Source organism: Cupressus sempervirens, chromosome 11 (assembly GCF_028749045.1).
Source record: "Cupressus sempervirens isolate cs-2001-9-10 chromosome 11, ASM2874904v1, whole genome shotgun sequence".
Classification (NCBI taxonomy): Eukaryota; Viridiplantae; Streptophyta; class Pinopsida; order Cupressales; family Cupressaceae; genus Cupressus; species Cupressus sempervirens.
In genome coordinates this window covers 363,725,535-363,742,928 of record NC_143128.1, presented here as the reverse complement: position 1 = coordinate 363,742,928, position 17,394 = coordinate 363,725,535, and the positions used below count along the sequence as shown (strand labels likewise).

The 17,394-nt window shown below is 32.3% G+C and overlaps 1 non-coding gene across 1 annotated transcript; it reads left to right on the top strand.

Moving 5' to 3' along the window:
- Positions 1 to 16,130: 16,130 nt before the first annotated feature.
- On the top strand, positions 16,131 to 16,203 carry TRNAR-UCU (transfer RNA arginine (anticodon UCU)). Its single transcript has one exon. It is a non-coding gene; the product is annotated as a tRNA-Arg (tRNA).
- Positions 16,204 to 17,394: the final 1,191 nt, after the last annotated feature.

Sequence of the window (17,394 nt, the reverse complement as noted above, 5' to 3'; positions counted from 1 at the left end):
TAGCCAAAGTTACAAGTGTTCGCAGCCAAAGCCATAAGTACATGAAGTCGATGATCACAATTGTTTACAACTATTCACCAGAAACAACTTCTTTGTAGTTTTTGAGAAATACTAATAAAGCAAAAAAGAACATCTACTAGTTGGTAGACATAATGGAAACTCTCTAGCAATTGAATTTAATTTCATACATGCACATATCTAATTTAATGTCATACACGAACATATCTAATTTAACGTCATACATGAACAAACATATAATATAAAATGATAACCAATAATGTCATATACATTAACAAACACATAATATATTATGATAACCAATAATGTCGTATATGAACAAACATATCATATATTAACCAATAATGTCATACATCAAATATGTCATACATTAAATATAGAATGTCATATGTACATCAAATGTGTATTGAATATGTCTCTCAGATGCCTATATATATACATGGGAAAGGAAACAAGTCTCTATATATATGTATCAAATATCTCAACTACATCTTTTCCTTCCCACGAGGGGAAGGAAACAAGTCTCTCGACGTCCTTTGCCGTCATGTGGAGGGAGACAATGGAGATGATGGGGCCCTCCTGACACGCTCACTTGACCTCTTGTTGAGGCTCTTCTCTAGGTCCAACTGATACAAAGAAATTAGATATGAATCAATATTTATTATACATTGAAATCAAATATATGTACTCACAAAATCAATTATTTTCTTACCGCCAACAAATAGTCACTCTGTAAGTCCACCTCAAATGCTCGTGGACGATCAAGCGTGACAAGACCCTACAACAATTCGATAAATATAATCACTTATAAATAACATTAGAAATTTTGAGATTAACTATTATAAACAACAACTAAAATGAAGAAAATTCTTTCATACCTCCGTCAGTGGCTGTGAGCTAGCCACAGCTGCGACCACTCCACTATCAACAAACTGTCGCAGATGAGGAGGTGTGTCCGACATCATGAGCTGCATGTCATACAATACACGTTATATCTAACATGAAACATGGAATAAATATAATCAAATGAATTAAATTAACATGAAACAATTGTACCTGTGTGAAGCTCGTATGATGTCTCTACTCTGCGTCTGTGGTAAAGGTTGAGGGTCCTGTGGAGAACTGATGCACATGCATATTTTTTTGGTCAATCCTTAATATGGTTACGTAATAAATATATATATTAATTAAAATGATTAAATTGATACATACCTCAGGACTCGTCGAAGGGACAAAAAATGGGCCTGGAGGATCACTGCTAGGCCCAGGAACACTTTGACCCTAAATTTTGAACAATGTCAATAAATCCTAATTAATTAATCATTCACTATACGTATGAAATGTGATCAAATTAGTAATTTACCTGTGTGTCAATGCCAAATGTCTCATTCAGGAACTGATCGGTGACAAGCCCATCATCTGCACCATCTCCGACATGAGTGCCAAATGTGCATAGGGATCCGCATGAAGTGCACATGTGACCACGACGTATATAAGGCTCCCCCTCAACTAATGGGCTCGTGGAATAGATGAGGGTCTGCATCAAAGCATTAATGGTCCCTAGAGTGCTGGCCTCTACATGTTCCTTCACAACTGAAGGAATAATCACATGCTCATGCTATGGATGGACCACGGGTGCCCTAACTACATTAGGGTCACGACGTGCTCTGGGCCTCTCAAATGATGACCCTCCACCTCTACCCTGGGAGTCTAACATATCAAAATAATTGGGGATCTCCCCAAGGACAAACTCACAATGTAATTTCTTCAAAAAATACATGGGGACCTCGTGATTGTTGCAAGGAGGGGCATCAAAAACCATCCACCATCTATCCCAAAAATTATTTTTAATAGCATCATGTATGCACCAATGGATGGAGAATCGTTTAGTACCCTCTCTAACAGTATTTTGCTCACCGGGTTTTCTAAATAATGCACATATACTACCTTTTGGTATTTCCTTTTTTCTAACATCTTCATATGACAATTTATTTGCATAAAATCTTTTTTGTTCATCTCTCTTAGCCCGCCAAATATCTAACTGACCACTAACTGAGGCTATCTGAGTGTTAATGGATTCAAGGGATGATGCCAATTGAGCCCTCATTGGATTGGTTTGTCCGGATTCTTTCAACCGAGCAATGATTCCTTCTAATTGAGTTTTTCCTCTCTCTATTTCATTTCTTATATTTTCTTGTGTGCCTGGTGAAGGTCTTGCAATTGGTTCGGGTTGTGGAATTTGTTCTTTTTCTTGAGGAGGGTTTTGGTTTTGGGGTTCTTGAGGGTTTTGATGTTCTTGTGGATTTTCTGGTTGATTATGAACATTTCCTGATAAAAAATCAATTGAAATTCAAATAAATAAACAAATCTAAATGAAATTTGTAAAAACCCTACAAAAGAATATTAAAAACTTACAAAACAATATGAAAAATATATCAAACAATGCAAAGTTAGGTTTATATCACTTACGGCGTCGTCGTGGGTGCGCTTGTGGTCTTGGATTTCGTCGACGAGGAGGCATTTTGGCAAATGGTGGTGCAAATGTTGAGTCTTCAACTCGCGTACGCGCTGCTCGCTGTAGGAGTAGAAGAAAATGCTAATGAAAATGATGAGTTGTGGGTTTGCAGCCCATCATATATACCTTTTTTTTTTTTTTAAAGCGCGTACGCGCTATATAGCGCGCACACACTATGGCTTGGGTTGCCCAAGCCATAGCGTGTGCGCGCTATAGCGCGTATGCGCTTTTTAAAATAGAAAAAAAAAAAATTTTGTCACCTTTTTGGCACCACAACTCGGTGCATATGCCCTATATGTATATGTATATGTATATGTATATGTAGATATATATATATACATATACATATATATGTATATATATCTACATATATGTGTATATATATATGTATATGTATATATATCTACATATACATACATACATACATATATATATATATATATATATATATATATATATATATATATATATATATATATATATATGTATATGTAGATATACATACATACATATATACATACATATATATACATATATATCTACATATACATATATATACATATATACATATCTACATATATGTGTGTGTGTGTGTGTATGTGTGTATATATATATACATACATACATGTATGTATATATATACACATATACATATACATACATACATACATAAATATACATACATATGTCATATGTATATGTATGTATGTATGTACACACACACACACACACATACATATATATAAAGGAAGAAAGTATATTTCCTTTCTAATATTCTCAAATAGATATCTTGAATGCAACATTTTAATATTGAACTCTAGACATATTATGTGATTTACAAAATCAAAACATATACGTTTCATTTGTCTAATGTAAACTATACTCAAAGAAAGTTTACATCTCTTTTCAATATTTGTAAATAAGAATGTCTTGAATATTAATGTTAAATTGGCTAAAAATTAATCCAAAAGATATATTTCATTTATCTAACTTAGACGAGACTTAAAGAAAGTTTATTTTCCTTTTTCATTATTCTTAATTAAGAAATGTAGAAAGCACTTTTTATGGATGATTTTAAATCATTTAAAAGAACTTATAGCTAAGTTATCTAATATTAGAGTGCAAGTTTTTAACTTGGAACTTCTTCAATTAAGAATCAAGGATTTAGAAGTATTGATTCTACCAAATTCGCCTAGGGAATAATCTCACCCTCCTCCTTTATGATGTTAAGACCTTACATTTAAAAGATTATATCCTCTATGGGCTCATGTATAACCCTAACTTTTCCACTAACGAAAAGTATGTTGACTTGAAAACAAAATTGAAGAGATAGCCCTCTTAAAAAAATGACTTGATATTCAAAATCTAGCACCAAAATTAACCACCAAATATCTTGAAGGCAACTTTTTTATTAAACTCTTTAGAATTTATTTGACTTATAGCAAGATCTCAAAAAATATTTTATTTATTTAATCTAGATTACGTTGAAAGAATGTTTATTTTGTATTTCAATATTCTTGAATAAGAAATGTTAAGAGCAATTTTTTTATGGATGATCTTATATAAAGACAATTATTTTAGCTACCTAATATATGAGTGTGAGTCCTTAAGCTAGAATCTCTTTGACTAAGAATCAACAATTGAGCATCAATTTCACCAAATTCGCCTAGATTGCAATCTCAACCTCATCGCTTATGATGTCAAGACTAAATTCCTAATAAGCTCATTCATAAGATTCCAACTTTACAAGAATATCACAAATCTATTGACTCAAAGACAATTATGAAGAGATAACCCTATGAAAAACATTACATGATGGAGAAGATCAATCATCCATTTAGACCCCTTAATTTTTATAAACATCATCCCTTATGAAGTAAGGCCTTGCATTCAAGATACTTAATTGCTCATGTGCTCATTCATAATCTTTCAACATCTCCAATAGACAAACGATCTATTCATTCGAAGACAATTTTGAAAAAATAACTCTCTCAAAGCAATTATTAGATTTTAGATCTTAATGTTAGACTCTAATTTTGTTAATTTCTACTATTATTTTTATCACCCAATGGTATCCCCATGACCCAGCGTAGCAACTCCCCTCGCCTTACCTTGGACTTATAGATACCAAGTTGATAAATTCTATTATTAATAAATACAAGATATCTACATATTGTTATCATAATTCAAATGTAGTCTTTTTATTTAAACTCATTGATTTATATATTGTACTAATAGTTCACAATAATAAGTCTCATCGACCACTCATTCTATAAGAAACATATTCAGTGAGTGGCCACAAGGCTACTTATATGCACCCATAGCTAATGTTTTTGATATAGAAACAACCAAAATTAGGGGGCTGGCCCTTTACAGCAGTGGTGGAACAACTAGTAAAAAGTCAGCCGATAACCAGGAGACAACCACACACACCACCCCTAAAGTTTTACATCAAAAACGTAAGTTTTAGACAACTAGTGTAAGTCTATAATATTTTCATTACAATACGATGCACATAAGTTGCACCATAGATGCACCGCGACATATTTCCACTTCTCATAAATAGTATTCTCCCAAGTCTATAATATTTTCATTACAATACATGCACATAAGTTGCACCATAGATGCACGGCGACATATTTCCACTTCTCATAAATAGTTTTCTCCTTGTGAACTACTTACTATTCATAAGATACAAGTTAATGAATGTAACCAGAAAAACTAGACAATTACGAATATATCAAACCCTAATTTAGGTAATGTTGAGAAGAAGGTTTTAAAAAATATGGAAGTAACCGACTGAGAAAGAGAGGCGGTGGGAGTGGCGTCACGGTTGACGTGAAGTTGAAGACAACAATTTGTAGTGGCGGCGTCCAATGCGGGAGTCATTCGTAGAGCGCGCCGAATGGTGGAGCCCAGCTGGTACGAAATGCGTGGGAGAAAAAATATATACCTATTCCATCAATCATACGTTACTGCCATATTTAAGGCCAACCGCTTGTCTTTGTTTCCTTGCTCCCCCCGGGAATCCTTCTCACGCCTCACAACGCATGTTTGATGTGTCCCCCGGATTTACGCTTTGCACTTGTTATAAACCTACCGCCCACCCTTGGATTCGTCACCCCCCCTTGGGACTTGGTCCCTCTTCTGCCTTTTGGCCTTGCCTTTCTTTTCAACTAGGTAGACAACTAGGGTGCATTCATTGACTCTATTATTATCCTCCCCTAACCACTCATGTCTCTATACTTGGCCACCCTACTCTTCTCGTGACTGAGCTTTTCCTTTCCTTTCCTTTCCTTTTCCTGCGTGCCTACCACTTCGTAGGGCAGATGATTAGAAGAGTCTTTGACTTGAGGATACCTCGTGCACTTTTTAATTTTGTCTTGGGTTGGGTGATTTGTTTCCATTTTAGAGTAGGTAATGAGTAGCGTGTAAATGGTGTATTTCATGTGGAAGGAATTTAAATAATAAGAGTTTAGTCTACTTTTAATTGGGTGGTGTTTGGTTTGGTTTGGTTTTTGGATTCATGTTATATTTGGTTAGAGATTGATTTTTCTAGAGTAGTTTTGGTTGTGAGTTTTTTTAAACAATTAGTTATTAAACTTGAAATCATTAGTCTGTCTTTCTTGTTTTAAGGAGCTAATTTTAGTTGATTATTCACTAGTACACATGAACATGATGAAACAACCACTAATAGCTATAGTTTTGAGCTTTTGTCATATTTGTTCTAAAAGTGATTGTCTTCATCCAAGTTATTTTGGCCCTATACTCTTTTGGGCCTAGTTAGTTACCAAAAGTGGTAATATCAGGACTTGGCCTTTCTAAAATTGTACTTTTTTAACATAAGTTTCTTTGACTATAAGTGTTTTAACGATGGAAAATGATGCACACCATACACTTTTGCATGGTTGATATATTAGTTTTTAATTGAGGTAGTATAATGAATATTATATATGTGGTGCACTTTAATATGAAAGTTGTGTAAATAATGTGAGTTTTAGTTGAGTTCAAATCAGTGGGGATGGTACGCACAAAATCTTCACTACTCCAGCAATAAAGTGTTTGTTAGGGCTAGAATTTTGATCACTTCTGATGATCTACCATGTGAGGAGCTTGCTTTGCTAAAAGCTCACAAGACTGTTAATTCTACCTTGACTAAAGGATTTAAACTTCACAACTAAGCGAGTACTACGTTAAGAGATTTATAATAGGCATATTAGGACAACTCTGTTAAGAGATTCAACTGATACACTTGTTAGAATGTAAGTACATTGATCCTTTGGTTTGCACTGATACACTTGTTAGAATGTAATAGTACCTTGATCCTTTGGTTTGTGCTGCTATGCTAATAATAAATCTTCTCTATCCAATGTGTAATCACCTCTTTGGACTAGTCTACAATATCTCCTCACTACACTATTTGGTCGCCTTACTCTTTCTCAACACTTAACTCATTGATTCACCTTCAGCTTTGTGATCACACATTCCTCACTCGCAATAATAACTTGTCTTGAAACCCTTCTTTATAACCATCTAAATAAGTTTTTGGAATGAAATCAATGATCCACATTCATCCTATTTGCCACTTAGCCCTTCCAATTTTTTGATTGGTTGATTATTCTACACAGGGATTAATGATGTGTAATCACAAGTGTAACTACCTCATTGATGAGCTCTTCAAACTTAGAAATATGATTCATGCTCAACAAAATGATTTACATAAGATTTTTTGCCATTGTAAAGTAATATACTCAAACTGTATAACTTGGCACATATACCTTCCTAATGCTCAGTTATGCTTGGTTCTTCATGTTGTCCCTCAGCATGAACTATTTTATCTTTTGAATTGCTTAACTTATATAGCACTTGACAACATCTGGAATATTTGGTGACGATAATGTGCTCAACAACTATATTTACCTCAACACACATTGAACTTGTATACTTTTGACTTCTGCACTTCATGGCTCGACCTATATTGTGGCCTGATTGCAATGTTGACTGACCAACTCTGCCTAGTAAATCACCAAGTGTTGTGCACTAATTGACAATGCTAAGATTTCATTTAGGGTAAACAATCTCCCCCTTTGGCATTAGTGGCAAAAACACTTATCATACTCAAAATCTGATATTACAAAAACTTCAAAAATGTACTCCCCCTTAGGGTGTACTCCATACATGTAGCTTGGTCATCATATTATTATAACTTTTATTTTCAAAACCTTTTCCAAAAATATTTTTGTTCAACTTTGTCTCCTTATTACTCCATTTCCCCTTTGTGCTCCTTAGGCATAATATACATATCCTTTACATTTCCCCCTTTATAATCATACTTGACATATAATCATGTATTTCCCCTTGTTTTTGTCACTTATGTTGACTAGCAACATTCAATTGTGGCACGAGGAGTATACCAAACTCTTTCAAAAATGCTTGGTGCAATCTCATAACAAGAGACATTGCATTATCCTAGTTTTCTTGAGTGTCTCAAGACCTTTTTGTTCAATCTACAGTCTGGCTACAAGGTTCACCATGTTATATGAAATAGACACTTGTTGGCTCTGCATTAGATCCTTTGCAATCTGTAATGTCATTGTATTACTTCCAAATGAGATAGTAATAAGGCTTGTATGGAAATGACCTCATTTCTAGTGTTGCACTCCTCATGTAATAGTTATGATTGTTTACCCTGCAAAAATATGATATTTGAAAAATATACTAAACTAGAAATAGGATCCAAGTTCGGATTTGATCTACACTTATGATGTAGATTTGCATCAATTTTATCCATTTTCTCCCTTATTTTCTTTGTAACTCATGGAACATTGCATATTTTACCAAACAATGTGTTGGCACTATTAACTAATTTGTCCAGGTCTATGAAAAGAGCAAAGAGCTCAACCTTCTTAATTGTAATTTTAGTTGCAACCTCCTCCAACTCTATTTTCAAACTTCCTCTTTGACCATTGCATAAATTTTTCTTGAGTATCAATCTCAGGGTCATTTATCTTATCAAAAATCTTGATATGTTGTTCAATTATGGGGGCCTTCTCATCCAAATCATCAACAACAATAGTATCAAGGAATATATCTTTAATTTCATATAATACTTTCCTTTATTAATGATCTTATCTCATCTCTTCTTTCTTGGCATTCCTATACAGTAAGTCACTAAGTGTCCTCATTTTCTCAACCCTCAATTTAGATGATTATTCACTATTAGAGTTTTAGGTGACTCTACAACACCCTCGTGATCAAATGAAAGACCAAGGTAACTTCCACAAGATACCGACAAGACAATTACATGAAGATACAAAAATGATATAATTGATTATAAACATCAATGGATTCGATGGACGTGATTGATTGAGTCTAATGGATTGATCAAATTGTATATAATATGCCTCTTTTTATAGGACAGGCTATAAAAGGTAATGATAAGGAGAATATAGGCTATCACCAACATAAGGTAGAAACACATGTCCACCAAAGGTGGATCATCCTCCATTATGCAATAGCATATGTGTCATGCTAAGGATGATAATGTGATATGTTCACTAAAGGTGGTTTGAGGTAAGAACTATCACCACATAAAGTGGAATATGCTTAATTGAGGCACAACCTCCTATTTGTCTCAATGACAAACTATCATGCAATGCATTATCCTTAAGCTTAAGTAAAGTGTAATTATTAAATATTTAATTACACATACACCCTCACCCTCTTGAAGTGCAACTTAGGGGGATGCACTTAAAATCACAATGCAAAAATAAGGCAAGAGAACAAATAAAATAGGTAGGATCAATCTACAACTTAACCTCCATATTCTAGTGAGGATTATGTCATACATGTGAAGGTGACCCTTTCCATTAGGTACGTCTCTAGTTGTATTTTTGTCAATTTTCCCCATAATATGGTGATGGCTCAAATGGAGCCAATTCTTTACTTTGTTAGTCCATTGGTGTTAGAAACAAATATTTCAAAGCCATGGTGGAGAATAACAAGCACTCATCTAGAAGGCACTAAATTCGTTGTTTTTTAAGAAAACACTCAAAAATTTACATCAAATGGTGCAAGATGAATTGTTATGGATTCCTCCCCACTACATTTTTCCTTGTACCTAATGAAAAAATATCTATAGAAATTCATAAGAAGAGGATTAGGGCTCAAGGATATTGCCATTTTCTTATTTTTCTAGATCTTAACCATATGCCCTCAAGGCACTTCTTAAAAAATTATCTCTATTCAATTTGGGGGAAAAAAACTAGGGTTTTATCTTTTCTTTTTTTGCATGATTCAAAAAGTTGATCTATTATCTTTTGTAGTGATCTCCATAGTTAGAAAGAGCTCTTAAAGAAGGTATTTTGAACCATAGGGAATGACATTAGGAAGTGGTGGTACTTTCATGCCCTAGACGGGTATCTTAAAAAAAATATTCCTCCATTCCTTTGGAAGTGGTTACCTAAATCACTTAAATCCATTGGTATAATACTTTGTATGTATGAATATCTTATGTCATTTCCTTATCCTGATACTAGACTCTTGATGTCTATCAAATAAAGTATTGATTTACCAAACTAATTTTGCATTTAAATGGAAGAGGTACATAACATTTTCCATGTGAAAGTTTTTGGGGATTTAAATGCACACTTCCTCTATAGAAAAAGAAGGCCATTTGAGAAATATATTTTTTGTTCATAAAAAGAATCCTATTGATCCTCGCCATAATGAGGCCAAATCCCCAAGTCTATCAATGCATCTTTTGTTTCTCACAACCCCATTGAGAAAAAATGATCTTGTTTGTTACCATCTTGGTATTGTTATTAACTCTTATCTGATATCCTATATTGTATGGTAGCCATAATTAGATCAACAACAAGAGGTCCCTCATTTGTCATCTTTCCCTACTGCTGATTCTCGTGCACTCATTACTGAGGAACTCAAGAATGTTTTTGTTTCTAGTAGAGATTATTTTCGAGCTTAAGGTATCCTTATGATCGCTCCACTAGCACATGTACTAGCTAGAACTTGTGATTCTAATAACAACTAGCCCAAAAACTAGAAATCAAAGAGTTTAGTTTAAATTTAATTGGGTGGTATATTTGGTTGAGTTATGGATTTCTATTATAGGTATTAGTTTGAGAGTTTTTATAAAAAATTGGTTGCAAGTTCTTTCAATTGATTAGTTATTAGGCTTCAAATAATCCCTATCTCTCCCTCCCCGTTATGTAGAGTTTAGGGCTTGTGTCGCATTTGTTCTCAAAGTGATTGTCTTCATCCAAATTAATTTACATGTAGACTCTTTTGGGTCTAGTTAGTTACCACAAGAGATAATAAAGGGACTTGGCATTACAAAAATTCTAATATTTTTAACTTAAGTTTATTTGACTATAAGTGTTTTAATGGTGGAAAATGATGCACACCATGCACTTCTATAAGGTTGATCTATTTGTCTATTTGACTGTAAGTGTTTTAATGGTGGAAGAAGATGCACACCATGCACTTCTGTAAGGTTGATCTATTTTTTTTTTTAATGAAGGTAATGTATTTTAATATTAAAGTTGTGTGCATAATGTGGGTTTAAATTGAGTTCAAACCAATGGTGTAATTGGCTAAATGTTCTGAGTTTATCTCATATAGATTTGCAAATCAATTCTCTCCATCCATATTAATCTAATTGTGGGCCCATTGGTCATAGGGGCTTTCTCTCTCAAAAAGCTAAGCTTCAATTTATTTGATTAACCTACGAGTTACTCTCTATAGCAAAAATATAAATGAGTTTTATTTGAATTCATATATACATTTTTAGGAATCAAAGAAGTTTAGTTTTGCATGTCTGGGAATTATCTTAAAAGTTTAGAAATCCAAATGTAAAATTTGGCCTTGTTGACTCCTTCCAACTATTTTGTATGAACTAAATAAAGCTCATAAACCATTGACTTAATTTTTAAGATGTATATAAGGGAAAATCCTAAATTTTTTAAGGTGTGGTTTTAGTACAAGGTTGGAGTGTGTGTGTGTGTGTGGGCATGCGTGCGTGTGCATATATACAAATACAAATTACAATAAAATATATGATTATTTCTTTGTTAAAATCTTATATTATTTTAAGCTATATCTATTCACTCTCCTAACATGAAGTTTTTTATGTATAAAAGTATGAAACTAATCAATCCATTCTTTAATTTTTTTAAAATATGGAGTTATTGGATGATTATTTACTATTAGAGTTTTAAGTGACTCTTCAACACCCCCAGGATCAAATGAAAGACCAAGACAACTTCCATTAGAGACCGACAAGACAATTGCATGAAGATACAAGAATGATTAATTGATAATGAACGTCAATGGATTATATGGACATGATTTATTGAGTCCAATGGATTAACCAAAATGTACAAATAAGCCTTTTTATATAGGAAAGGTTGTAAGAGACAATGATAAGGAGAAGAGATAGGCTATCACCTAAACAAGGTGGAATCACATGTCTACCAAAGGTGGATCATCCTCCATTATACAATGAAGTATGTGTCATGATGAGGATGATTATATAAAAATTATTCAGTAAAGGTGGATTGAGATAATACCTATCACTTCCTAGAGTAGAATTCTCCTACACTATGTGCTTAATTGAGGTGCAAACTCCTAAGTGTTTCAATGACAAACTACTATACAATGCATTATCCTAAGTAAGATTACATAAAGTGTAAATACTAAATATTTCATTATGCCAACACCACCCCTTAAGTGCAACTTAGGGGAATGCATTCAAACTCACAATGTAAGTCGTGTCCCAGCTTGATGCAACACACAAACTGATTCAAGTTAATTCATCCATCAGTTATTGAACAAGAATCTTTAAACAACAATCCAAATTTGTAACTCTAAATAATTTCCATTCACTAACCTCTATCTACAATGTTCAACAACACCTTAAATAACTAAAAACTCTTTAAACTATAAAAAAAATTTAAAAAATTAAAACCTTTTTGGCATATTTTTTTACAATTCTTGAAATTTTCCTTTTTTGGTAATCTTTGAAAATAACTCCTAGAAAGCTGATTTTTTAAGAAAGGTTTCCTTAGACTTAAACAAGATTAAAATGCCAACTAACCTTTGAAATTAGAAATATTTTGTTGAAGTTATTACAAGAAAAAAAACTCAAAAAAAATATAAAAAATAGAAAGCTAAATTCCGAGGTCTAAATGAAATTTTTAGCTCTAAAAATAAAATTGAAAGTTCACCAACAAAGACAAGATGAGTTGGAAAACCACTCAACTCCACCTAACCAAGTCACTTTCATGAAAATCCTACATTCAAATCAAAATTTTAGTGTAATTATTAAATATTAAATTACACCAATATTCACTAATATTCACTGGTATATGAATGTGGTGAAATTATTATTATTACTACTAATTAGGTGGATTATGAGTCTATGGTTGATTTTTATTATAGTTATTATTATTTCATCTACCTACTATCTCAAATCCAATGAAGATATTAAGTTATAAAGTGGATTCTTTCATAGACAAATGATGATAAAGTGTTCGAATTCATGGCTTCCTAACTCCTTGTATTAAGTTGAATTATTGGAGGAGCTCTATTGTCAACCAAAATAATTCTAACCAAAATAATATCATATATTATTTACTTTTTTTTTAAATAGATGTTTTAATAAAATGTTTATGTAGCAACATTAATTTTTTTATGATGGAGAAAATAAACCATGCAAAGTTATATTAAACGCAAAATGACCATGCAAGGTTATAAATATGAACGTATACTTATTATTGTCTATGTAAACTAAAATATTGCAACCAACTGATATGTATCATTTTATATATCTAAAAATTCCATATAAGAAATCAAAACTTAGATGTATAACTATCATTAATCTCTATTGTCATTGTCATCATCTAAATCTTTGTGAGCAATAGGATAGAAAATGTCTAGAGTCAAATTCATGTTTTAAATGAAATCTAGCTCCTTTTTGAAAGACCAAGTCTTTCCTCAACATCTCTTTAAAATGGTGTTTGGTATATCTAAAAGTTTAAATAGGTCCTTTGAAAGGGATATTATCTAATTTTTTGAAGGGCCAATGTTTTCCATGTTGGATTTTCATTGTACCATATTCCATTATGCCTTCTTTTAACAATTTCACAAACTTCTCCTATGTTACCTCTATTGTTAAGGTGGCCTATATAGAAACATCATGGAATATGAGTCATTTAAAAAAATCATTAGTTACCTCCCTATACCCTTAAATTAGTCCTTAGTTGTAGCTTCTCAATTAAACCATAAGATCTCAATAGAAAGAGGAAAAATAAAAAATGTTTTCTAGTTAATCTGAGCATTCAACCATCAAAATTTTCTTTGGGCAATCAACAATACATTTTAAAACTAAACTCTTCAAACAAAAACAAATATTTGCAAATTTATTTAGCAAATATAACTTCAAAAAATGTATTTAATAATTTTAGAAAAATCATACAAATTGAAAAAATTATTACATGATGATACAACATTACATGGTATTTTTTGAAGTGTAAACCTATTATTGGAGGATTTAAAGTGATCTGAGGTCAATTGCAATTTTTTCTTTTGAAAACATGTCAACTTGGTATAATTTGGGTTTAGTATAAGAATCCCTTCACCTTACTTAGGTTGTGCTAATCTAAATTGGTTTATATTGAGAGTTATGTTTGGAAACCCTTCTTTCTCTTGTATTGAATTACTTAGGGTAAAGATGCTTAAATAATGAGAGGTATATTTTCCCAAGTTGGCTTATATTGTGCATTGATATAATGATCTATTATACATAATATATTGTGCTCTTTTTCTAAGCCTTGTTGTAGATGAGAATGCCATCTAGGTAGATAATGATGGAAATATCAAATGACCTAAGCATGCCATTCATTGGAAAATAAATGTAGCTGAGACATTACTGAACCCAAAGGGTGAAGCAATTTGTTCTTATAGTTGCTCATAAGATTTGGAAATAGGTTTCCCAATATCTTTAGTCTAGAGTAATAACTAAGAGCTTCTTGATTTGAGGTTGATCTTGCTAAAATATTGTACGCTTTGGGGTTGGTCCAATAACTTACTAATATATAATAGAGGACATCTATTTTTTATTGTTTTCATGTTGAGTGTATTTTAGTCAATGTATAGGCACTAGGTTCAACTCTTTCTTGATTATCAAAGCAACCAAAGTACTGAAATGATCATAAATGACCTATTGGAAATGTTGTTTAACTTCATTTGAGAAAGATAATATATTACTAAATAATGATTACCATGATCATACTAATAAAATTACAAGTACAAATAAAGGAAAGTTGTAAGATCTTTCTCTAAGTACTATATATCACTTTATGTTTTGATCCATTTTTTACTTATTAGGTTATATTTATGAATAAATGAAACTAGTCATTACCAATAAATCAAGGAAATGCATTTCAAACATTTTCTTATAATGGTTCTCTAATCTGTGACATGAATTTGACAATTAACACTCATAGAAGGAACGATACATCCAAAACTTTGTACAAGCAAAATCCCATGGTATACGAATTTGAGGGCAATTCTTGATTTTTTTCATTTGGTACATGTCTATGTAAGTTAGTATCCTAAAATTTAAGTGCTTGTAACTATCCTTATTGGAAATCATTTGAAATGGTCTAAACAAGTAATTTATATATAATTATGTTAATTTGTATTTAAGTTTAAGATTTTGGTTATATATAAACATAGACACATGTAGATAAAATCATAATATTTGGTTGAACATAATTGTATTCATATTATAATACAAATTAAGCATTATTATACGTGACATTATATTTATAGTTTATCTGATAATAATAAATAAGAGAATTAACAATGAGTAATAAATAACAATCATATTATTAAAAATATGAAATGTCTAGAATCTGTCATGATAACTTGTTGAGTTCTAGTGTTTATGTATAAGCATTTTTCCATTGATGTTTTATACATGATAATGAGAGAGCATAAAATATGATATGAAATATTGATGAAAAAAATTGTTAGCACAACTAAAATAAAAAATCTACAAACAATCATATCAAAATCTTTAAACCTAAGATTTCATAAACCTTAACTTAAAATCTAAATAGACCTTATGTAGAACCCAAAAATAAAATGTTAATCTATGGAATACCAATAGATATCTAAACACTAATATTAATGAGCACTCTTCTATAGCTAAATTTAATGTGCTTTAAATCTAAAATTGCATAAACTCGAGCTTAAAATCTAAATAGATATTTTACAAAAAGCCAAAAACCAAAAATCAATCCATCCAATGCCAATATATGTCTAACCACCGATATTGGTGGGAACTCTTATTTAGCCGAATTCATCGAGTCAAACTATGCAAGAGAAGGGTAAAATTGGATTAGAATAGAACTCGTGAATTCTATTAATCCTAGCCAAAACATGGACAAAAATTTTATTATCAAAATTGTTTTAAAATTTGATTATATTAACATGGCTATTTCTAAAATTTGTTTGTAATTTATTACCATGGACTTCTGATAAATAAAATTTTAGTTCCTTACAAAATTCATCTGCGCCCGTGGCCTAATGGATAAGGCGTCTGACTTCTAATCAGGCGATTGTGGGTTCGAGTCCCACCGGGCGTGCAGCTAAATTTTGGTTTGCCTGTTGTTCGCCTGACAGCGCATGCTCTTTCAGGCCCACTTGAATTCGTCTATCACAGCATTTATGACCTCTCTGTTATTTTTACATACGGCATGTACCTTCTATGTAAGGGCTCTCTGGAAAGCCCCATTTCTCTGGGTTTTACAGTGCCTTCTAGTAAATATATTTCAGTTCCAAATTTATATACGCTGACTGGTACCAAAAGCTGTTCCCCACATGCACACTTTTTTGCTTCAACTGAATACTGCTTCTTTACAAGTTTTTAGGTTTATTGAGAGAGTGTAATATGGAGTACCAAGAACAAGGTTACACAATATAAATTTTGAAAAAATACCTTAACAATTAAATCAAAATTGAAAGCTGAGTCAATGGGCCTGTCAGCTCATAGTTTTTCTTAAAAAGTTAAAAGGGTAAGGCTTTCAACTGACATGGGAGGCTTCAATTTGGTTCAGAGATTGTTTCCTATCCGATGTACATGTACCTTCACCATGTGGACGACTCAGTGCTGGTCGTTGCTCCTCCTCCATTCAACGTTCAAACCAGGTCTACATCAAGTAGAAACTTGTGACACTTCTTCTCCACTATTCTATGGTGGTCAAATTGTCAATAAAATCTACTTTTTTTAAGCTATCAAACACTCATAAATGTACTTGTTTTATATGAGGGGATTGTGTGGTGAAAAGATGGGTCTTTATAATGGATTGGAAACATTTTATGTAGTTCAAGTCAATATAATTGTAATGGTATAATTTGTATGCTTATGTCACTTGTACTCTTCAAAGACAGGTCACAAGTTCAAATCCCACTGGGGGTAGGGTATGTACGCCTCGTTTGTAGTGTCAAGCGCCTCTCGAAAAAGAGTACGAGGTAGTCCCATATCACTGTCACCATATGTAAACCCAAAAACTATGGCATAGTGTTGTGGACTATAAAACCCACTTACTATTTGGATGAATGTGTATTGATAGATATACATATAGGCAATCGATATGATTTTGTGTGAAATTGTGACCCTTGTTTGTTCTATGATGTGCATATGTTTCATAATAAGTTGTTCGTGTCCATACTCTTAGTCCCCATTCATCTATTCAAGTACAACTTTATAGATTCACCCTATTAACTTATTCAAGTACAACTTTATAGATTCACTCAATCCACTCTAATTTATGTCC